We start from the raw sequence: 25,627 nt of genomic DNA on the forward strand, positions 1-25,627 counted from the left end.
AGGCGGCCTAAGACAGATTCCCACTTTTAAGTTTGTGCAAGAAATATTTATAAAAATCAGCAAAAATAAATTAGAAAGTGAGTAACGAACAAAACAACTCTCATCTCTTAATAAATGTTGGTGAAAAGTTCTTATAGGAAAAAATGTGTTTTGAGACTTAAAAAAGAAAGGCTGTGTCTGAAACCTGGTTCTTTTATGTTGAGCTTTGAGCAAATTTCTTAACCTATCTGAGCTTCTATTCCCTCACTAATAAAGCAGAGGAAAATAACTTCTAAGTTTGGAGAGAGGACACCATGAGATCATGTATGGAAGATCTTGGCATGATAGCAGGTTATCAATAAACACTAGGTTCTTTACTTTCTTATTTTGGATACAAAGGGATAGGAAGAACTGTTGTTGATGTGAGTGTATGTACGTCTGTGGAGTAGGGGCAGTATATAAAACCACAAGTACTTTTTTAAAAAAACTACAAAAACTTCAGAATGAACAACAAATGAGGAATACAACAGACCTAGAGCACATTCCATATGTTTTATACTGATTGGAAGTGCACAAAAACCCAGTCAAGAGGGTGATCTAGATGTTGAAGGCAGACTCTGGCCCACCTAGCCAAGTGGAGACTTCTTTGTTCACATAAGAGCAATGAGTATAATTTCCAAATTGCTGCTTATTAACTGGCACATTCGGTAATTCACCACAGTCTCTATCAGACCATTACTGTCCACGATTTTTATGATGATGCCATTAGCAAAGCTGGTTATTACCCCTGCTTTGAAGAGGAAAATGTTCCTTAACCAGGAACAAACATCTATGCCCACTGAACAAACAGATCAAACCAACAAGAGGTTGACTGAATCCAACATAAGGAAAGCCTTTATTCTATACATGATTTTGTCCAAGCAGTGCTTCCTGAAGTGTGGCATGTACTACCTCCGGAAGTACAAAAGATGCTTAACTAGAATACAGACACAGCAGCATGGAAGTGTAAATCATGTGGGCTTGTCAGAGCCAACCGTTAAAACTTCAGAAATTTTTGAACTGGTTAAGGTCACTTTAGTAGCATGGAACCAACTATGCTAGGCATATTTACACCATGAAAATAGTCAAAGACCACAAATCTGAGTCTTTGAGAAAGTGAGATTTAAAGAACGCCCTGAAAGACAGTGAGGGAATTAGCCATGGGAAGAATGTCCCAGAAGTAATAGTAACAAAGGCCTTGCGACTAGAGCAAACTGGTATGTGTGAAGAACAACGAGTAGGCCGATGCTCTTAGGGTGGAGTGAATAGAAGACATGAAGCCAGAGGTGGATTATCAGGAGGCTAGGTGATAAGACATGACCCACTCTCGATGAATGTGACCATTGTGTGAGGTGAAGTATGCCAACCAAGGCAAAAGGCAACATCCCAGGGAGAGAGGAAACCCTGGTTCTGAAAAGAGGACTCCTTCTGGTTTCAACAACTGCCACGTTCACATATTTCCTTAAATCAACTTGTTGAAAGGGGCCCCTTTCAGGAAATGTGCTCAGAAGACAGCTGCTCCTCTGTCCCCTCCCCATATCATGCATTTGATTTAGGTTAGTGGGAGGGGCAAGAAAAGGGGGAGCAAGGCAGGTGTGAGCAGAAAGAATAAGCCTCTTACGGGAGGTATTCCAATCCTGGAATTATTGATGAGCCAAGAATATAAAAATCATGTGGCCATAAAGGAGCTCAGTGTGTGTAAGCCCAAGAGGCTTGGGAAAATTTTCTCAGTGACACCACCCTGGTTGCTTCACCTCTTGGGGAGGTGGGGGAAACTTCCCTCTCCTCTCCCTGTCCTGCCAGTTTAAACCAGGGAGTACACTGGCTGACAGGGAAGGCCTAGGCTCAGATGGCCAAAGCCAATGCAGGACCTGTGGGAGGAAAGGACATGTTGAAGGAGGTTTCAGTGTTATGGATGAGCAAGGACATGGGAAACCCTTGAAATAGACAGTCCCAGAAACTTCCACACTGATCTATACTATCTATTAAGTCACCTCTGAACCTCTGTAAGTCACGTATTTGTCTGTATAAATTAAATGACTTGCTCAATTCAATCTGTTTATTGAGCTCTGATTCATTCCAGACACTGCTCTATCAAAGCAGAATAAAAAAAACATTCTTGTTCTTAAAGCAATCAAAACCTAGAGGGTTCAAGTGTGCTTCAGAGATACAAAGCACAGCAACGAAGAGCTCAGGCTCTGAAAACTTGATGGAGAACTCCCTGTGGACAGGGTCTGCTTCACCATGCTGCCTGCCACAGGGCCTTGGCATGGAGCAGGAGCTCAAGAAACATATGTAGAGAGAACGGAAAGTAAAAACAGAAGCTGAAGAGCATCCCCATGCATCATCTGACTTCTATTCTATGCAGTGGCCTCCATACTACCTCACTTTACACAGTGACAGCAGTCCTGACCTCCCACACTTCTCTGGATGCCAACCTCAGATGATCCCAAAAGGCAAAGTAGCATATGCCTAGTTATCTGAAGAAACCCATGAATTAAGAACTAAGCATTCCAGAACACTCCCCTATAAGGAAGATCAAGGGAATTTTCCCAGCCTGCTTTGGGGTGGCAACTCCATCCGGCCTGTTGAGTCTTTCACGTCAGATTCATAGTCCTTCCCTCCAGCCCAGACCAGCATTGGAGATACCCATGTTCCCCTCCCTGCATCAAAGGGGATCAAAAAGGCTATCTGAGGAAAACCAAGTTTTCTTTCCCACAGGTGCCAGGAAGAATCTGATTTCAGGACTGGTAACATCAGAATTGGGTTCATCTAGACTTGACACCCTATAATCTGCCCACATTCTCTCCTAAAGACTTTCCATTGCTTTCTTGGATTGTGGACATTCCCATGGCCTCTGGGAAATTGCCAATATGGCCAAAAGCTAAGATGACCTTACATTAAGTAGCACAGGCCTCAAGCCAGTTGCCCCAGGTGTTTATTTTTCAGCCTTCTCTAGCCTTCTAGCAGGGATACACAAGGCTCAAGAAGTGGGAAAATGGGAGCAGAGAGCCCTCTCCACCCAGTCAGCCTACTTCCACTCTCTCTTGAGCCATAGGATGGCCCAGGCAGCTGTTGGTACGAGTGGTTTGCCCTAGAGCCTGCACAGAGGGTCTGGGCTGGTGTAGAAGCACAAACGCTTTTCTGTTATGTGGGAATCTAGCAGGAGAGGGAAAGTGAGTGACATTATCTAATTGCCAGCTAATTTACATAATTATCAAATGGCACACTTTTTACGTGGGGTTAACATCTTTGCAAATGTCTCACAATCCAACTGCTTGGGTTGGGGGCGGGGTGTGGCTCTCACAACTGCGACTTGTGGGCTATTTGCATGAGGCCTGGCTTGGAAGAGCTGGCTGCCATTTGCCCTTCCACCCCTTCCCTCCATTTCCTCCACTTCTTGAGACAGACACAGGAGAAAATGGGGCCTGTGTCTAGAGCCAGGATGGGTATGTGAAGGCATGATGGTGACTGTCCTCGTGCCCAGCCCTTGCTGGCATGCCACAGTCCTCAGACTTGCTTGCCATATTTCCACTAGAAATGCTCATTGATTTCCCTCTTATTCCCTTCACCAGAACCAGAAAATCCATACAATAGCTCTCTGTTGGTTTTACTCACCCACTTTCACCACATCCCCACTCCACTCTGAAGCTAAGATGACTTTCACTACCAATCTCAGTCCTGGTCATTCAGGTGTGGTTTATCTCAATCCCAGATCCTAATTAGAACATTCCAATCTCGTGCCACAGCCATTAGTTTAGGGACCAACTTGTCCACCAAATAGAGTCAAATCAGAGTTAACCCTGGGCCTTTTTCTGGAATTATTGACAGAAAGGTCCTCTCTTCTCACCATGCTGTCAAACTGTTAGAATGAAGGCCAGAGTTGATGATAGATACCAAGATGATCTTGTCTAAGTATAAAGACAACAGGGAAAAAAACAGAGCCAAGAGGTGGCTAAAGACAGATTTCTAGTGAGGTTTTAGCACCTAGATGCAGACAGGCCTGAAGCCGAGTGTCCAATAGATCCTGGGACTTCCACAGTATGAACCACAACTTTTTTTTTCATTTAAGCAAGTTTTAATTAGGCTACTAGACCTCCAAAAACACTGTAATTGACACATTGACAGAAGATTTCATTTCATATGGCCACCCATACCTCTCAGGACTCCCTGTGACCTGAGACACGTGTCAGATGGCTCACCCCCCCACCACCAGTGCTCTACACCCCCACTCATCCATGTTCCTGGGCAAGAGCATAGGATGTGGGCATGCTCTATCCCTAGGTGCTTTGGAGGGGAAGGCAGGTTTGGTCTTATACAATAGCCTCAGAGATTCACTAAGTTGACTAAACTATGCCCCTCCTGACACTATATGATTAGGGCAGCTTCACATGCTGTCCTCCCTACCTTAATGCAACAGTGAAGACTCTACAGCAGGTAGTGAAGAAGGTAAAGGCAAGAATTCTCTCCAAGATGTGAAAGTAGTTCAGGGTAATGATGCACAGCAATGGCTTTGACATCAGACAGGGCTGCATTTAAACCCAGACCTATTATTATTTCTATTCAGCCTGTGGCATCTCTCTGAGCCTCCGTTTGTTCATCCAAAAAAATGGGAATTATAATACCTATCTCATAGGGTACTTTTCAATTTTATTAAATTTTAAAAAGGATAGAGGTACAACTACTTCCAGAAAATTATATGGCAGTAGCTACTAGGGCTGAATGTTTTTACCCCATGACTCCATAATTCCCTTTCTAGGTATATACCAACAGAGATGCTTACATATGTCCAACCAAAGACATGCATGAGATGTTTATAACAATGCTATTCACAATAGCCAAAACCTAGAAAATAGCCAAATGTCCATCTGCGGTAGAATGGACAAATAAATCGTAGTCTATTCAGGCAAAATGCTGTAGAGCAGTGAGAATGACAGGTCTTCATCTCCAGAGAGCATATGGAAGAATCTCACGGAAGGGCACACACTGAGTATGTCCCATTCATATGAGGTACAAAAAGAGGCAAAAATTACTCTATGATATTAAATGTCAGAATAGCAGTTACCTTTGGGGGAGTTGCTGACTAGAAGAAGGCAAAGGAGTAAAGGAGTTCTATTTATGTACCTGGGTGATGTTACACATTGGGCTCAGTTTGTGAAAATGCATTGGTTGAGCACAATGTATATAATCTTCTACACATATGTTATACTTCAAGTCAAAGGCAATCCCTTATCTGGGAAAATATGGACAAACATCCACAGGGTCTTTCAACAGGGAGCTCACTGTCCTCTCTTCCTGGCCCATGCTGAAACTCACTCAGCTCCCTCTGTTCACAATGTATTCATGTCCAAGCATACCACCACCTCCCACTCCTATTTTCTCTTCCTCCCTTGAAATCTGCTGAGCTGAGTCTAGTCTTAAAGGTGTCTTGGCCACCAAGCTTACCCTACCCTCTGTGAGCTGTCTTTATGCCTCCCTGAAAGGTAAGGGAGATTAGGGAGGCCTCTAAGGACCTCAACTCCAGTCAGTCAAATGGGCATACAGAGAAGGGTGTTTGAGCTTTATTGTGCTGAAAAGAGACCAGAGGAGGGGAGAGAATTTTGTAAAGCCTTTAATTATAATAGTTTTTTAAAAAACTCAATTTTCCATAGAAACTAAGTAGTCTTGCCAGACCAACTTGAATTCCTTTTCTGTCAAGAATAGTAATCTCCTATAGCAGAGACACATAGGAGTTATAATACATATGGACTTCAGGCATTGTTTTGGAAAAGTTTCTCATGATCTGAGGAATGTAAGGTGTATAGAACCAAGAAGATGTGTCACTGGTTGAACAACAACATTCAAAGAGGGTGAGCCTTCTGGGAAGCAGCATCTAGTGTGAGGACAGGCCTTGCCCCATTCCTCACATTCATCAAGAGCTTGGATGAAACTCGTCATGTTTGTGGGTAACCCAACACTGACAGTCTGTGAGCATCCCAGATGATGCTGTGGGATCCCAAGAGGTCATATAGGCTTAAACAGCCTGTGTTTAGTAAGACAAACTTTGATGGAGGTAAATGGAAAGCTATATGGCTTGATCCCCCCAAAATAAACAGCCCATAAAGATGGAAGGTATAGTTTGTAACTACATAGTAGACTAGGATGGAGGGATCAAAGAGACAAGATGACACAAGTGAGAGACTGCATGTGTTTTGTGACAGATAGTTTACATGCAATTTTTGACTAGTTAAAATATAACTTAGAGGAAAAAGACAATGATCATTTGTGTCAATTTTATTATTAGATTTTTATTCTGAGCCCCACTATCTGAGAGAGGTGTAAGTAAGCTGGTAGGTAGTAAACTGAAAGGAAGTCTTTCTGTTAACTTTCTTTAACCATAGAGCACCCATGCTATACAGAGAAAGATTAAAAAAGTAGCTCAAACTCTTCAAGGCACTTAAGTGCTAGTAGAAAGGAAAGACATGAGCCTAAATAATATAAGGAGGTAGATCAAAGGTGAGAAGAAGGCTCTATCGAGTATGGGCTCAATACAGCAGTGGTCCATCTCTAGGGTGCAAATAGAACACAGTGTTAGGATAAATAACCCCATTCACAGAGGTCAAAGGCCTGGGCTCTGGAGCCAGACTTCCTGGGTTCAAATCCCAGACTTACTACTTACTGCTTGTGTAGCTCTGAGCAAGTCTGTGTGCCTCAGCTGCCTCATCTATAAAATGTTGAGTAACAAGCTGCCATAGTAAGGCATCTACTACAAGATAAAGCCCTTAGAACCATGCTAAGCATAGGTACCAAGTAAATGTTCACCATCACTGCTGCTGCTGTTACTGTTGCCCTTGATACTCATACTTCATCCTGGCAGCATGGGTGATGTTGGCACCTCTCACCTGGCCTGCTCAGGGACAGTAAGATGGGAAGATGGACATCTTTTAAAATTCATCCCAATTACAGAGACAATGTTAAGAGTCATACCTGAGTCTCTTTACATGAGAAACCTTTGGAGGTACCAGGGTATTGGGGCTTACAGAGACAACTCGGCAGTAACACGAGCAGTACCTTCAGGGGCCTGAAGTGTTACTAAATTGGAAGAGAGATATCATGGGTTCTCTACAGCCCTTAAAAATAATAAATCTGAGGAAGAGTATTTGAGTCCTTATCTTACACACAGACCATCTCAAGATGAAGTGGGCGTTCCTGTCATTCCTGTCATTGGAGACATTCCAGAAGAGGCCGGACAGCCTTTGGAATTGTATGTCCAGTAGTAAATAGGTCTATGCATGTAGTGCAACAGAGTCCGGAGGAACATGAGGTGACTGGCCTAGTGAAGTCAGTGAAGACTTCTCAGAGAAGTGGAACTTACATGGAAACTTGAAGGATGAGTAGAGCACAGGCAACTGGGAAGGAGAAGTCTGGTGCAGGGTAAAAACCACTTGGCAGGGGAGAGTGGGGGTCAGAACAAGCCTCTGTCTTTATACTAACTTTTGGCCAAGTGACCTATGGAAAACTATTATCTCTTGTAAACTGGAGAGAACAGTGAATACACTTCCAGGATGTTGTGAATATCAAAGGAGGTAAAGGACTACATGCTGTAAGATAATAATCATGCCTTCTTACCACATCTTGACAAGCCTCTAAGTTTCATATCAAACATAATCCATGGATTTAGTTTCTCCCCTGTCTACCACTTCTACTCCATCCCCAAGGGAGCCCTGAGTTGTCTAGTGGGCAAAACACAACAAACACTTGCCCACAGACTGCAGGACTCAGGCCTTGCAAGGTGCCAACAGTTTCCCCAGCACCCCAGGTTCAGCCAGGAACCCAATAAGCCGTGGTCATTCATGATTCAGACCCCTTCCTTCTCCCGTCCTCTTCTCTCCCAGCCCAGAGCTCCAAGCCACGGGTTGGGAAACCATCTGGCTGCAGGGGGAGTTAATAATTTATAATGGAGATAATCACCCTTCAAGATCCTCGCCTCTTGGGACCATTAAAAAGGATTCAATTGAGAGTCAGTGAGTTCTTTACATGAGGGGACAGGGAGAAAGAGGGAGGGGAGGGGTGGAGGTGGGGAGGTAGGGAGGAGGAGAAAGGGAGGAGGGAAATCAACTAGATATTTAGCCGATCTGTCCCCCTAAAGGAGGTAGGGGAAGAGGGAAATTATTCAGTCCAAGTAGACAATCTTATCCAGCTTCGCAGCACCAGCCCAGCAAGGGTGCAATTTACAGGTCTTTTCTCCTAGCCAACTCTCTCTATACAAAGGAGAAAAAATCAAACACATGCAAGAGATGGGGAGAGAGACGCAGACAAGAGAAAATAAGCCTGCCCAGCAATCATGTCTGGGGCTGCTGGGATGACTCTCTCTGTTCTCTTTCCAGGGCACAGTAAGGCCCCCACTGTGCTAATTATTCCCATTACTTGACAAATTCTCCATTAACAAAGCAAGTAGTGCCAGAGCTGGCAGGGGGATGTGCAGAGGCTCCGGACAGACTAGAGCTGTTCACACCCAAACCAGACAGCCCCCAGCTTCACCATGGGGCGAACATGGGGCACAGATGCATCTGTGGGGTTCACCTCAGAGGTGTGAGGTGCAGAGCATGCTTCTTTCAGTGTAATGCAATGGTTGACAGTGGGGAATGGGGAACACGAGTACAGGAAGCAAGACCAGGGCTATGCCAGAGAACACCATCTCCAGGAAGGCATGTTCAGGACCAAGGCCAGTGGCCATTTGGTCCACTCATGATTTTGGAAAGCCATTGGAAAGGCTGTTTTACAGTTGTGGCAATACACGTATCTAACAGCAGTGGTACTCATATCACACATTGTGCAAGGCATACTCCAAGTATGTTATACCTGACTTCCTACAGAAACCATAAGAAGTGTACCTATTATTATCCCTGTTTAATAGATGAGTAAACTGAGATCCTCAAGAGATTAAATAATTTTCCCAAAGTCATGCCATTCATAAAGGGCAGAATTAGGTCTAAGAGTCCCTGCTACAGCCCCACCTAATCTACCATATCCCCTTCTCTACCTCTCATGCTCTCCAGGGTTCCCTGACTCTTTAGCAGAGAATTCCAGGCTTGGCCCAGTGACACAAGACCTCATAGGGAAGAGCTTTGGCTACACTGGCCAATTAAGCTATCCCAGTGTTTGTCTGTCTCCTGGACTATGTACTAACTAGCCTCCTAACCAGTGTCCCTGCTTTGTCCTTGCCCCTTATGGGATATCTTCTGCACAGCAGCCAGAATGACCTTTAAAGTAGAAGTCATCACTCCCTCATTCTAAACTCTCTGATGATTTCTCTACATACTTAAAAAGAAATCCAAAGTCCTCCCTATCAATACAGTCAATGATATTGTAATTGTATGGTGACAGATGGTAACTACACTTGTGGCGAGCACAGCAAAATGTTTAAACATGTCAAATCACTACCCTGTACACCTGAGATGTGTACAACAGTTGTAACATAACGTAACACTGTATGTCAACTGCACTCAAAAAAAATTTTTAAGGAAAAATTCTCCCTGTCTTCCACAAGACCCTGCATAGTTCGGCCCCCTGCTACGTCTCCAAGCTCATCCCTGACTTCTCACTGGACCCCACACATACCGCCCCCTTGGTATTTTCAGAAATTGCTAAGTACAGTTCAACCTCAGAGACTTTGCTTTTGCTGTCCACACTGTCCAGAATGCCCGTCCCCAAACCCTCTCATGTTGCACTCCTTCTCCCTCACCCCAGGCCTCTGGCCTCCTCTATCTAAAATAGCTGTGGGGAACCAGCTAGTACTCTCCAGTTTTCTCTCCTTCCATACCTTGTGAGAGAACTGTCCCTCCACATCTTCCCATCCTATCTGTTGCTGAGGAACTGAGAACAGGAGATGCTGCTGCCAAACAAGACCTCAGTTCCTACAGTTACTCAAGAAGTCACCACCTGAGAGAGAGAGGTGGCCAGGGATGGGGATCTAAACCCTGTTGGTGCCTGGGCAGAACACAATGACTCAATGAGCCCACCTGTTGGAACACCCTCAGGTTCCCACTGACCACTGCCCCCAATGCCAACCCTTACAGAGTATAAGAGTTCCAACCCTCATACTCTGTCCTACAGAGAGATGTAAACACAGGAGGCAGAAAGAAAAGAAAGGAAGGCTTGGGGTGGCAGGAAAAGACACAGCAAGGGAGCAATCTTGGGACCCTCCCTGACCAGGGCAAGTGTTAGCAGTTTAGGAGCTTTGAAGGTGGGTGTGGTGCCTGGCACAGAGTAAACCATAGATGAATGATTGCTGACTGGACTAAGGTGAGGAAGCAGGTGGAAGTTTGGAGAATTCAAAGGACAGATATGTATGTGGGTCAGACAATTGGTACACTGGCTCTAGAACTCTACCCTGACAGTGTAACAGGCACAACTTCCAACTTCACCTCAACCCGCCTCAGAGATACAGAATATCATAGCTGGATAAGAGCACAGAGACCTGCCTCAAACTCCTCACTCTGTACTTGAGGAAGGAAGGGAAGGATCCCAGAGACAGTCAGGCAAGTGTCTAAGATCACACAACTGGGCAGTAGCAGAAGTGGCACTAAGATCCAGGTATTAGGACCTTTTGACCAGAGATCTTTCCATGAGAAAAGGGATTTGCCTTTATTAAGCCACCAAAGCCCTTTTTTTTTTTCTAGAAAAAGAAACGGTGCATGAAACCTCAAAATATGACAGAAGCAGAGCTGTTCTGTAGAAGTAGAAGGTGAAATCTTGCCTCCAGAACTCCACCTTGACTTCTGCAATAGTCCTCAAGATTTTACCACAAGAAAACTCCAAAGTCCTAGAGATCACAGTTTCAAAACCACTGCACCATACCAACTTCAACATCTAAGGGAATATCCCCTACATCTCCTACTTTCCTCTGAAAAACCCACAAAGGAACTATCATTTATATAAACGTTTCTTGAACAGAGTTGCCTTTTCATTCATACTAATTTGGGACTGAGTCTCATAACTTTGGCATAACAGCAGTCCTACCATCAGTAAATACCCATGCAAGGGACACATTTCTTGAGTTTTCCACCTTTTGCATGAAACAGGGCTGCTCATTATTTGTCCTAAGCCTCTCTCCAGTAAATTTCAAGGGATATCCTCACCCCCAGGTTCTGGTATTCTAGAATTTGGTTAAGAGCTAGGTTCTGGAGTCAGACAGAACTAGATTCTTATCCTAGATCCACCATATAGGAGCTTTGTAATCTATGGCAATTACTTAATCCCTCTGACCTCAGTGTTCTCATTTATAAAGGATAGGTAATACTGATGTCTACAGAAAAGGCTTCTGTAAGGATTCAAAGGGTGAGGGAATACACATAAATCTTCTAGCACAGAGGCTGGCCCACAGTAAGCATGCAATAAATGTTAGTCATTACCATTATCATCATTGCTAAATCTCTGTTCATCTTATTTGCACCATGACTTTAGAGATCTTTCCCATAATGTTGTACAATAGTTTGATACTACTAGTGACCCAAATTCTTCACCTCACCCTACCTCCGCACCCTTCCCCATCTAACGTTACAGTGCCCAACTTTTGACACCCCACTCAGACTTGTGACTTGCCGTGGCCAAATGGAATGTTTGCAAAATGACTCAAGCAGAGTCTTGAACATCACAGATAACCAAAAATATGGGAACTTGGTGAAAGTCCCAAGGGAAGTGGTGGGCCAAGTCAGTGAATCAGCACAGCTTGTGTGTACCATGAACCAAGAATGTAAAACAGACAACACACATGACAACCATCATAAAACATGCATGGAGCAAACAATAGGTATTAAGAAGATATGGGGTGTGTGTGTGTGTGTGTGTGTGTGTGTGTGTGTGTGTGTGTGCACGCGCACTGTGTGTGTGGAGTACTTCAGAGTTTATGAAACATTCTCTCATCTAAACTTCAGGGCAACAAAGTGTCAACTTTTTCAACTCTCTTTTACATATGAAGGAACTGAAGTTCAGAGAGAGAATGGTTTGTTCAAGGGTCACAGAACCAATAATGTAATATAACTGAATCTTAAATTCTAGCATTTGGAGAAACGGAAACCCTATTGCACTGTTGGTGAGAATGCAAACTGGTACAGCTGCTCTAGAAAACAATGTAGAGGTTCCTCAAAAAATTAAAAATAGAACTACCCTATGACCCAGCAATAGCACTGCTAGGAATTTACCCAAGGGATACAGGAGTGCTGATACATAGGGGCACTTGTACCCCAATGTTTATAGCAGCACTTTCAACAATAGCCAAATTATGGGAAAAGCCTAAATGTCCATCAATTGATGAATGGATAAAGAAGATGTGGTTTATACATACAATGGAATACTACTTGGCAATGAGAAAGAACGAAATCCTGCCATTTGCAGCAACATGGATGGAACTGGAGGGTATTATGCTAAAAAGTGAAATAAGTCAGTCAGAGAAAGACAGATACCATATGTTTTCACCCATATGTGGATCCTGAGAAACTTAACAGAAGACCCTGGGAGAGGGGAAGAGGAGAAAAAAAGTTACAGAGAGGGAGGGAGGCAACCAATAAGAGATTCTTAAATACTGAGAACAAACTGAGGATTGATGGCGGGTAGGGGAGAGAGGGGAAAGTGGGTGATGGGCATTGAGGAGGACACCTGTTGGGATGAGCACTGAGTGTTGTATGGAAACAAATTTGACAAAAATTATGTTCAATGGAAAAATTAAATTAAATTAAATTTTAAAAATTCTAGCATTTGAACAATAAGTCCGGTGTTTCATTCATTATGTCAAATGATTAGTAACAAAACACTGTTTCTGTTGTTTTTTTTATATGCATTTTACTATTTTTTTTCCTTTACATTTTTTATTTTAAATCCCAGTATACTTAACATATAGTGTGAGATTAGTTTCAGGTGTGCAATATAGTGATTCGACAATTCAACATTACCCAGTACATCACCTATACATCACAACAAGTGCACTCCTTTATCCCCATCACCTATTTAACCCATCTCCCCACTCCTTCCCCTCTGGTAACCATCAGTTTGTTTTCTATAATTAAGAGTCTGTTTCTTGATTTCCTCTCTTTTTTTTTCTTTTTGTTCATTTGTTTCTTCAATTCAACATATGAGTGAAATCATATGCTATTTGTCTTTCTCTGACTGACTTATTTCACTTATAATAGCTCCATCCATGTCATTGCAAATGGCAAGATTTCATTCTTTCTATGCCTGAATAATATTCCATTGTGTATACATACCTTATCTTCTTTATCCATTCATCTATCTATGGACACTTGGGCTGCTTCCATAGTGTGGCTATTGTAGATAATGCTGCTATAAACATAGGAGTGCATGTATCCCTTTGAATTAGTGTGTTTGTATTTTTGGCACCAGGTCAGCCTCATAATCTGGGGACCTTTCAGACAAGGAAGGCAAATACACGAATACTCCTTCATATGTCCACAGTACACTTCACTAATCAATCATAAACCTTTCTATTGAGCCAGATGGAACCTCAGAATCCTTCTCAACCAAACAGTCAAGACATACACCACTCACCCATCAATACAACAAGCATGTGAAATAAAACCTTTGGGCTCACCTTGCAGGAATTAAACACATTTGGATGTTATTCAATGGACCCACCTATGCCAACTCTGCTCTATAACAAACAGTGAGTTCTTATAGAATGACAAACCTCTCAACCTAGGGTTGCTAATCCAGAATTTGCAATCATTCAAATCCAGTTCCATTATCTTCAAAGGTTGAAAGTTCCAATTACATCCTTCTGTACAAAGTTCTAGATTTTACTTAACAGTAAAAATATTTTAAAGTTTTTAAAAATTAAAAAAAAATCAACTATTCTACCATCATGGCTTCAACTTCTGGTCTCTGTGAATAATCCTGAAATGTTTATGGTCTTTTCTTTATGCTATATTATTATACAATCAGGACCAATACAACCTGTAATTTTGCATTAATTTTCCCACTTTACTTATTAGTATCTATTTATATCTTAGCTTTTAAAAATGTGCTATGCTTGAAAGGTAACAACACTACATCTTGTTTTTAAGAATACCTTATAACTCCATCTCTCTGCTAAGCCAGGTTGGGCTTTTGTTGTTCCAAACCAGGGGGGTCTTTTTATATACTCAGAAAGGTGAGCCTAAGACAGGCTAACCAGAGGACACTAAGAGGTCACAATATTTATTATATTCAACACAACTCACACTCATTTATTCAAGTATTCATTCAACAAATCTCCAATAAATACCTGCCACTCACCAACCAGCATGTTAGGCCCCAAAGCCCCAGAGATCCCAGCCAAAGCTTAGGGAGTGAGGGGAGACAGATATATGAGTAACAATCATAAGGGGAGGTGATTGGTAATTTAATAAAGATATGTACAGGTGTTACATGAGCACAAAAGATGAGCCAGTGACTGGCCAAGAGATATAAGAAGGCTTTTGAACTACGCTTCAAAGAATGAAGGGTTTCGCTAGACCAAGCCACAGGGAAGGTATATCCACAGAGGGAAGGCATGAAATAAAGACAGGAAGATGTGAAAGATCAAGGGGTATTCAGGAAGCAATAAGAAGTCCTACCTGGCTGGAATGTAGGATGTGTGGGAGTAGACGAAAACGTTAAGCTAAAAAGTCATGTTGAGGACAGAGTTGTAAAGCTCCTGGGTGCCAAAGCTAAGGAGGTCTTGGAGAGCCACTGTGTTTTAGATGGTGGGGGAAATGGTTTTGAAACAGAGAGAACAATCAGCAGACCTTGCTCTTATCCAGAGGAGACATGAGAGGGATCTGAATTCAATCCCTATACTATGTCTTAACAATACATGGCCATTCCCCATACACCTGAACAGCCACATTGATCCCAGACCTGAGACCACATCCTACCCAAATAGATAATCCAAAAAAAGGAGAAAGAAGTTAACAGCTCCTATTCTAGATTCAGTGCCTTACCTTGGAACTACCTGATTTGTGGAATTCTACCTGATCAAGAATTCCTGTGGACAGGTGTGGCATGTCCACACCTCTCAGCCTCTGGCCACACCCCTACGCAGCCCAGTCTCTTTGTCCTCAAGCCTCCAGAGAGAAAGTCATCCTAGATGCCTCAAATCCTCCCTGAGGTGCAGGGTGCTCGGCTTCTCTGGGGATAATGGACCAAACAGAAGCTTAGCAGGTATGAATCAATCCTGAAACCTGAACATCCACTTCCAACATCATCAGGGTAAAGAATAACCATATATGTCTGAACCCTTTGGGTGCTCTAAAAAGCACATCCTGAGCACAGCAAAACAAAACAAAAACATTAAGTTTGGTGCAGGTATGCCCATGAAGTTGGCATGGGGGTAACCAGAAGAAATTCTAGAAGGATCAGTCCACCAGAATTAGCCTAAACACATACTTCCTAAAGTATGCTCCTCAGAAAACCAGTCCCATTAGGTGCTCTAAAACCCAAGGAAAAAGAAAGGAAAGAAACGCTGCTATTTATATAACGTTTGTCAATAGCAAAACTCATATGTGGAAGCCTGATCCCCAGTGTGATGGTATTAGTACGTGGGGGATTTGGGAGGTGAGTAGGACATGAAGGTGATGCCCTTGTGAGTGGGAATAGGGTCCTTATAAAGGGAGACACCAAAGATCTTGCTTCCTCCTCTCTCTACTCTCCACCATGTTTGGAACAAGAACACAGTTGTCTACAAATCAGGAAGCAGGTCTTCACCAGACACCAGATCTGCCAGCACCCTGATCTTAGACTTCCCAGCCTCCAAAACTATGAGAAATAAATGTTTGCTGCCTGGGGCATCTACTCCATGGTATATTTGTTATAGAAGCCCAAGCTGACTAGGCATCAATTGCTTTGCTGTTTCAGAGATTCAAAACGTACAACAGAATATTGAGGCTGCAAGGAGCCTTGTAGAATAGAAACCTGAATAACCTGAATGAATCTGGTCAAGCCTCCCTTTTTTGCAGATGAAGCAAGCTGAGGCTTGAACCATTTCTATATAGCTCTGCATTGTTAGCTACTGTTCCCTAGGCTGCAAGTGAAGATAGAAACCATCTGGCAAGGATTATGTCTCACTCTCTATGAATGCCCAGAGCCTGGACATCTGCTTGATAGCAAAAGATCCCTGAATATTTGTTGACTATATGACCAAAAGAAAGTTTGGAGTTCTTTAAAGTGGAGACAGATACACAAGCTGTTAAGCTTCTTATCACTCATTCATCCACTCAAAAATATTTACTGTGCACCTATTATTTTATTTGTGTGCTCTCAGCAATGGGGATAGAGCTAAGAATAAAACAGGCTCAGCTCTACCCTCAGAGAGCTTACAGTCTAGTGGGGGAGGGAAGGTCAATAACACCCAAAATTATTCAGAGGTTCTGCAAAGAAAGAAAATATCAGTTTGAGGTGCTCCACCCCCATCCATCTTTCTCCTAGAGTCTCTCTTTCCAAGGATGGATGCTATTTCTATTACTGTATCTCCATTAAAATAGTTTCCTTCCCACACCCACCCTCTTGCTTCCTTATTTGTAGTACAAAAAAAAAAAAAAAAAGTTCCAAACACCCTGTCAGAGTAAAAGCAATTGTGAAATCCCAAGTATAGTATGGAGCTGTGACCGCCTCTCCCTAGAAACATCTCCTCCCAGGAAGCATCTGCCCTCCTCAGTTAGTCAGAAAGATCCAGCACGCAGAGCCCCATTCAAGGCAATGTGGGGGCTGGTCTTTACAACACCTTCCCAAAATAATAAGTCTCCCGGAAAGTTTACCTTGGGTCAGTCCAAACTCTTCTTTCTACCAGCTGTGTGTGTGTGTGTGTGTGTGTGTGTGTGTGTGTGTGTGTGTGTGTGTGTGTTTCTGCCACTTTTATTCCTAAGTCTAGGACTCCAGGTAGCCAGGTGCCTCCTGATGCCTCTTCCGAACCCTTCCCTCTGTGGTCTCTATAATTCCTGCTGTTTGTATATGAATCCCCACAATACAATAACCTGTATCTTCTCTAATGAAATGATTTATTTGCCAAACATTCTCAGTTGGGGCCACTTGTATCTCAGGATGGGAGGAGAGCAGACAGCATCCTTTCTTCCTGATTTTGTCATTCAAGGGTCCTAGGCCATCTGCAATCCATCCTCTCTCCATCCTCATAGAGTTTATCTACCACCTGTGATCAATTAGGTTATTGTGCAAAAAAGATTCACTCATCACCCTTATGATCTCCATGGGTGAACTGTACTTCCCCATCCCTGGACTTTGTCCAAAGAAATGTTAGCAGGCACAACATGACTAAAGGTTTGAAAAGTGCTTGTTCCTTTGCACTTCTGCTATCATGATGAGAAGAGCAGCCTGGGCCAGCCTGCCAGTCCCAAGAGGTGAATGACCAGAGCCATTCCAGGCAGCCACCCCAAGCATAGCCAACCTAGATCAGCCAAATCCCCCATCCAACCTGCAAATGCAAGATCAATAAATTACCCAGGTGAGTTTGGCCTAAACCAACCATCTCCAGGTTTGGAAAGATTAATCAACGCTTACTATTGTGTGCCACCAAGAATTTTTTTGATTATTTGTTATGCAGTAATAACTGACCAATACATCACCCCAAGATTGCTCTGCCACTTTCACTGATACATTGAACTCCTAGCTAACAGTCACCTTCTGCACCCTGACTCCATCCACTATGTATGATGCCCATGTGTACAGTGCTCTAGTTTCACAGTCCCGTGCTTTCTTCTGTTTCATTAACCTTCCCATCATCCTCACTCCCTTCATACTGCCTCCCAGACATTGACCTCACCCAGAACTGCTCCATCAAGTGCCTATCTCAGAGCAACCTTATTTTGGGGTGCCTGGGTGGCTCAGTCAGTTAAATGTCCGACTTCAGCTCAGGTCATGATCTCACCCTTTGTGAGTTTGAGCCCCGTGTCAGGCTCTGTGCTGACAGCTCAGAGCCTGGAGCCTGCTTCAGATTCTGTGTCTCCCTCTCTTCTGCCCCTCCCCTGCTCACACTGTCTGTCTCTCTCTCTCTCTCTCTCTCTCTCTCTCTCTCTCTCTCCTTCAAAAATAAAGAAACATTAAAAAATTTTTTTTAAAAACCTTATTTCTATTTCCCATCTCTTCCTAATTATCCCTTTAACCTTGTAAATCCATGGACCTCCAACTCTTCACTCTGTCCGTATATCACCCCTTCCCCCCCCCCCCCTTAACTCCTGATCTAGACAGGACTTCATGGCCAACCATTCCACCATGGAGGACATCTAAGCACACACCCCCTTCCTCCTAACTGATCAGTACCAGAAACCAACATCCCAGTGTGCTAGTGAGTGCAACTGTAATTCTGTCCCTCTCAGTCTTGGTGACTCAGCCCTTAAACTTTTCCCCAGTCTGCTCTCTTCTTCAGTTCTTCCCTGAACTGAATCCTTTCCCCCTTCCTCACTCAGCAGATGCCACAGGGACTTCCATTTTACTGGGGAAATTGGGACCTGTGGGCATACAATTCTGTATTTCTCTCCCCTTCAGCTACTCACTTTTTCTCCCAACTGTTTTCTTCACTCTTACCTTCTCAGTGAAAAATGGTCCCTTCCAGACTGACTCCTCCCCCATTACCTACCTCCTAGCTCTCACCTCCCCAGGACCTTGTTCTATACCTCCATATCCCCTCCACTCACCCCCCTCCCACCCCACCTGCTGCTCAGCCACAGGTTTGGAAACTTCAAATGAAACATAAACCTTCCTTCTTACCTCACCTGTGAGATACTCTGTAATTCTTCTGTCAAAATTCATCATCTCCACTCCTCCTTTTCTGTCCTCATCCTCCATATCTGGCTTCTGTCCCCAACACATCCTTGACTCACAAAGCTCTTCCCAATGTTACCAGTGACTTTGAAAATACCCAAACCAGAGCCTCTTCTCAGGTCCCACCTTTCAAGGCCTGTCTATTGCTTCTGGCCCTGTTGATCCCTTCTATGAATCTTCCACTTCTTAAAAATCACTCTGCCTGTGAAAGTAACTCTTAGTTGCCCTCCCTCACCCCACCCTTTGGATGTCAGTGTTCAGTGGATCTCTGTCCCCAAATCCATTCATCACCTACACACTCCTGGTCCTGAATGTCTCCCAGGCAACTCAGGCATACCTGGACTAAAACCAATTTATTATTTTCCTCATCCACACTCTCCCTTAACTGTTCTTCCTCATTTGTTATCTTCCCTAATATCATCATCCATTCCATAGGTTCAGCTAGCAACCTGGGCATTATCCATTATCCTCACCTCTCTCACACTACCCCACATGCAATCAATCTTCATGTGTCCCAATGCCATCTCGACAGCCCCTATATCCTTCTCTCTTCTTTCTACATCCCTCTCCCCTCCCTCCCTCCCCACCTCACTCACTCTGTTCAGGCACATCTCTCTCATTTGGATCATTTCAAATGATCTTTGTACTTGCAACTTTTTCCAACTTCCAACCCTCCTCATACACTGCTTCCAAGACAGAATTAACTTTCTAAAATTCACATTTAAACATATCATTCGCAAGCTTCTGAAGAAACTCAACGGCTTCCTTGTTGGATGCCAACAGGAAAGAGTCCAATCTCCTTAGCTTCAGCTCCAGGATCAACTAACATTTTTGAAAGCTTACTGCATATCAAGCACTGTTTTCATTTTATCCCTGCAGAAGTCCACTGATGTATTATTACCTGCACTTTAGGGATGGGAAAATTGAGACTTCAAGGCTAAGTAACTTGTTTAAGGTCACACAGCTAAGAAGTAGCTGAGATCAAACCCAAGCCTTTCCACTTGGATTGGGGTGCCTTCCATTGCGTCCTGTAGTGGTTAGTCTTTGAGATCAAATCATTATGACTTTGGCTACATGATATTCTATATTTATCCGATGAAGTTTCTCAAAAGCAGCCTCCGTCTTCTACATTTTTCACCCTATTCAATTTCTGCTAGAAACCAAAATATGAGTAGATCTCACTTTAATCCTGGTTTTTCTGGTCCTAACAACCTTCAATTACTACACAGTTAAAAATCCTCAGGCAAAACACCAAAACATTCTCAGCATCAGGTGTCACAGAATTTCCAATGTTCCCATCATCTTCTGGAAACAGTCCCCTTTTCGACCTCCTATACTCCCAGGAAGGTCTTCATTCTCCCACCAACTAGTAGAAACTTTGTCTCCAGCAGACTTGCCTTTGCAAGCCACTGTGAAACTCGCGGGGACTGTTGGGTTGGAGTTCAAGGGGCCCCTGTAGATTTACCACCTCCAGGCAGGGCTGTGGGTGGTGGTAGAACAAGGTGGGAAGGGGCAGTGCCGGTACAGGAGCCGGCACTGGTTCGTGAGCTCTGCCGAGTTGAGCCTCGGTTTGCTCATCTGGAAAACAGCAACAAAAACAACTACCAGGCACAGGGACATTTGGAGGACAAAATGAGATTCCGTATGTGAAAAACACTTACAAATGCAAACTATTACTAGCCCCAAGCAGTCTATTCACACCTGGACCGAAGAAAAGACAATTAGCCCCAGAAAAGACAATTAACTTAATACTTTTAGGGAAAAAGAAAAATCTGTCTTTGAATATAATTACTTTTACACTTGCTTGGGAAATCTCTCCCCAGTCTCAAGAGGATTAAAAATGAGGAAGGGAGACACATCCATGCTGAAAACGGTAGCAAAAAATAAAACCAATTAAAGTTTTACATCACTCTCCCTAAAACTTTTTTTAAATATAATTTATTGTCAAATTGGCTTACATACAACACCCAGTGCTCATCCCAACGAGTGCCCTCTTCAATGCCCATCGCCCACTTTCCCCTCTCCCCCACCCCTATCAACCCTCAGTTTGTTCTCAGTATTTAAGAGTCACTTATGGTTTGCCTCCCTCCCTCTGTTTGTAACTATTTTTTCCCCTTCCCTCCCCCCATGGTCTTCTGTTAAGGTTCTCAGGATCCACATATGAGTGAACTGACTTATTTTACTTAGCATAATACCCTCCAGTTCCATCCACATTGCTGAAAATGGCATGATTTTATTCCTTTCTCATTGCCAAGTAGTATTCTATTGTATATATAAACCACATCTTCTTTATCCATTCATCCACTGATGGACATCTAGGCTCTTTCCATAATTTGGTTATTGTTGAAAGTGCTGCTATAAACATAGGGGTACATGTGCCCCTATGCATCAGCACTCCTGTATCCCTTAGGTAAATTCCTACCAGTGCTATTGCTGGGTCATAGAGTAGTTCTATCTTTAATTTTTTGAGGAACCTCTACACTGTTTTCCAGAGTGGCTGAACCACTTGGCACAGAAACAGACACGTAGACCAATGGAATAGAATAGAGAACCCAGAATTGGACCCACAAATGTATGGCCAACTAAACTTTGACAAAGCAGGAAAGAGTATCTAATGGAAAAAAGCCTCTTTAGCAAATGGTGCTTGGAGAACTGGACAGCAACATGCAGAAGAATGAAACTAGACCACTTTCTTACACCATACACAAAAATAAAATCAAAATGGATGAAAGACCTAAATGTGAGACAGGAAACCATCAAAACCCTAGAGGAGAAAGCAGGTAAAAAATTTTAATTAAACTTGCTCCTCTTGTTGTTGTTTTTTTTTTTTTTTTTCCTTTCATTGGTCATCTTGGCAGAAAATTCCCCACATTAGCCTTATATACAGGACCAGTTATCAGTCACCATGCTGAGCTTTATTATCTGGAGTCCGCTGCTGGCACCAGGACTACTTTCTTGGAAGGATGCATTGAGGAGAAGGAAAAAGTAAACAGAGAGGAAGGGTCAAAGTTCAGAACACAGAACAGAGGTGGGAGGCCCTGGGAGCTTTGACCCAGGTACACAAGCCTTGGGAGTGGCAACAAGATTCAGAAATGGGCATGAACAACCAGAGAGAGTGTGTGGAGAGGGCATTTCTGTAACCTTGTAGCATTTTATGCAGTGTCCCTCATGTGCAGGGTGGAAATCACTTCAAATATTTCCTTGTCTATTTCCCCAGTTCTAGCAGGGCTGCAGTTGGGTATTTCTTCTCTTTATAAAGACCTTCCAAAAGCAACTTCCACACACATTGTTGCCTTCTCCTCTTCCAGCATTTAACTACCCTCAGTGCCAGAAAATTCTTCCTGGGATCAGAAGAATCTCTCAAGCTAGAGGCCAGTCTTCTCTTGTTCTGTGTGTTGGAGTCTGTCAAGTGATAGCCTCCTTCCCATTCATGAGTGTTTACGGGCTCCCTGATGAAAGACGCCTCTAGACATCAGTTACCACTACCCTCTCCTTTCACTGATAAAGGGACCCAGGCTGAGGGAGGCTAAGTGATGCCCCAACTATCTATCACACTTCCTTTTTTCTTCATAGAACTGATGCTCCCCAAATTTAACTTTTTCAGTTCCCCTGAAGAAATACATAAAAAATACCCTATCCACAAGAGAAGAGAGGGCTGAAGTGCAACACCATCAGCGGTAGATAGAGCCTGATGGTGTCCCCTGTCACCTGTCACCAGTGGCTTTAGACTTCTTTTACCAAACAGTAATAAAACATGACACAGTAAGAACATTTGTAAAATACTTCAGAGTTTATGAAAAGCACCCTTTCACATACTATCTCATTTAATCTTCAAAGTTTCCACTTAAAATACACCCACTTTGGGGCGCCTGAGTGGTTCAGTCAGTTAAGTGTCCGACTTCGGCTCAGGTCATGATCTCAGTTTGTGAGTTCGAGCCCCATGTCGGGCTCTGTGCTGACAGCTCAGAGCCTGGAGCCCGCTTCAGATTCTGTGTCTCCCTCTGTCTGCCCCTCCGCCGCTTGCACTCTGTCACTTGCATTGTCTCAAAAAGAAATAAACATTAAAAACAAATTAAAATACACCCACTTTACAGATGAGGAAACAGCCAAACCAGATAAGGCATATGTACTTAAGTTCAGATCAACAGTGAAAATAGGGCCCATACAGAAGCCAGGCACCTGCCTCAAAATCACATGCTATATGACCACACACAGCCTCCCTTGGCAATAACAGCACTGGGCTTGGAGTTGAAAGTCTCAGGTATGAGTCCAAGCCCTGGCACACACTAGCCATGCCAACACGGGGAAGTCATTCCACCTCCACAGGCGCAGTCTGTGTTCCAGACTGTTCCAGACAGTTCCAACATGAGACGGGGGTTGGGTGCACAAGGACCTCAAAACTCACTCCCAGCCCTGGAGGAGCATGTCTCACCCTGCCTTATAGTTTGTTTCTATGTGCGTTTTATTTTTATGTATTGGATATCCCAGTATTGTCTTCACCTTGTCTTCCATAGATTATTTCCTAAACATTTGAGCATGTCCGGCATACCCAGCACAGAGATATAAGAAAGAGCAAAGACAGACCCAGTCCTGCCCCTGTGGAGCTTCTAGTCTAGTGGGAGAGCCCAAGATTAAATAAACAATCAGCCACAAAAGATGTACAACTGTGCCTATAATAAACGCCACCGAGGGAAACAAAAAACATAGTACTGTGAGAGTTATATGGGGACTTTGGTCCTCCCAGAGGAAGGGAACCTTAGCTGATGTAGCAAGAAGAGAGAACAGGACACAGTATCATCCCAGACAAAGGAAACATCATAGACAAAGGCCCTGAGGTGGAAATGAGCAAGGCAAGGACAAGAGACTGAATGATCAGTGGGGCTGGAACAGGGACAGTGAGGGGTATGTGGTATGCAATAAAGAATAGGCAAGACCCCTGGACCAGGCCAAAAAGGATAAAAGCTGTGGTCTTTATCCTAAGAGCAGTTGAAAACTACTGTAAGGGTTTAGAAAGCCAGGGGTAAGGGGGTGAAATGACCAGCCACATCAGGGTAACTTCAGTAATGCAGAGGAATCTTTACTGGAGGCCTGCCCTCAACAAGCTCAGATGATATGCTCAAACACAGCTGAGTGGAATCCCACCACTTGGACACTGAGCTCCTGGGAAATAAGCAGGCAACATTTCATTATGGCTGTTCCCTTGGTCTGGAAAATCATATTTGACTCTCTTCCTCACCTTCTTGTTTCAGCAAACACCTCATTACTAATCTGGGGTGGCCCTCTCCACGGGGGTGGTCAGGGAGGTATACCATTCAGATACCCTTCAAGAGGACTTGCTGCAGAGTTGACAGACAGCCCCGCTTACCACCCCCCTTTGAATCCATCACTACACATCTGATGAGGCCACACTCTCCCCAGGACAGCTCCTAGCTGATGACTAAGCATGTAGGAGCAAGGTGAAGTCCATTTCTCTACAGTGGGAGACTTCTCTAACAAGTAACTTTTGCTTGGGGATTCTCATAAGGACGGCTGAAACTCTCAGAGCTATGTTGCAGTGGGCCTCTTCAACCCCAGTCCTTCCTGCCTTTCTCCCTGCACCAGGTATCAGATCTGCATCAAGGTCTGAACACTCTGCCTGCATACTTTTGCTCCTTCCCCCTTTATCCTTCACAAGCGTTTCTCCCAATAAAATTCTTGCATGTCTAATCCTTTCTTGACACCTGTCTCTTGGAACACCCAAACTAACATACCTCCCATGCTTGCCCTGCTTCTGTTCTCTTCTTCCCAATTCAGATTAGTACTCTGAAGACTGAGAAGATCGTTACCGCCCTGGTCTTACTCTCACAGGGGCTCTCTGGAACTCAGGAAGCACACTTTTGTCATTTCTTATAGCACCTTGCCCAACATCTAGGCTTCTAGCCATCCTCAAATGCCAAGAACCATTTGTTTCCAGGGAAAGCAGTAGATAAGCTTTGCCAAAGCTGTGGTTCCTCAAAGTCAGTCAAACCAAGTCTGCTCCTTAGGGCAGAGTTTTTCATCAAACCATGCCTATGAAAGCCAGGCACTTACAGATGCTCTATATGGATCAAACAAAGGGGTGGCAGGGCTTCAGGGCCTCTAGCCCCACTATTACCAGAACTGCTCCATTGTTATTTTGTTTTGTTTTGTTTAATTCTGCTGCCAAAAGTAAAAACATATGTAATATAAAAACCACTATTGGCACTTTCTCTTTCTGATAATGGCAGGCTATTACCATTGAAAACAACTAAAAATCTAGATAAAATATGCAGTGGGTCTTTTTTAAAATCATCAAAATGTTGACCAGATAGTAAGGAAATACTAATTCAACACTGAAGGGAATCAGGAACTCAGAGAAGTATGGACATCGCTTTTGCCCCAAAGGCATTTTCTGAATCTGGCAAATCTGAACTTAGTTTTGAAAGTCTGCAGAGTTAGAGACAGAAATCAAGGCACAGAACCTGCACAAGATGTGGACACCGAAAGAAGAGCTTTCTCACAATGAGCTGTGACCCTCAGGGTCAGAAAGAACCAGAAACTTACTAATCCTGAAGAGGACCTGTAGAGTGGGTTTGAATTGCCTGTGTGTTGAGAGAAGTTCAAGCTTTTAATAGTTGGGGGTAGGGGTCTCCTAGATTTACAGTGCTTTCAAAAAACTGCCAAAAAAATAAAATGTCTTTCTGTAGGAAGGTATCTTCTTCATCTAAGCCCTTAATTTAAAAAATTTTTTAATGTTTATTTATTTTTGAGAGAGAGACAGATCATGAGTGGGGGAGGGGCAGAGAGCGAGGGAGACAGGATCTGAAGC

The 25,627-nt window shown here is 43.5% G+C and overlaps 1 protein-coding gene across 34 annotated transcripts in view; it reads right to left on the bottom strand.

The window, feature by feature from the left end:
• The window catches only part of NRXN3 (neurexin 3), a 1,579,173-nt gene that overhangs the window by 1,512,648 nt on the left and 40,898 nt on the right, over positions 1-25,627 (bottom strand). The gene's annotated exons all lie outside the window — the stretch shown is intronic.

The sequence above is a fragment of the Puma concolor genome, chromosome B3 (genome assembly GCF_028749965.1).
Source record: "Puma concolor isolate L17-30 chromosome B3, mPumCon1.1.hap2, whole genome shotgun sequence".
Taxonomy (NCBI): Eukaryota; Metazoa; Chordata; class Mammalia; order Carnivora; family Felidae; genus Puma; species Puma concolor.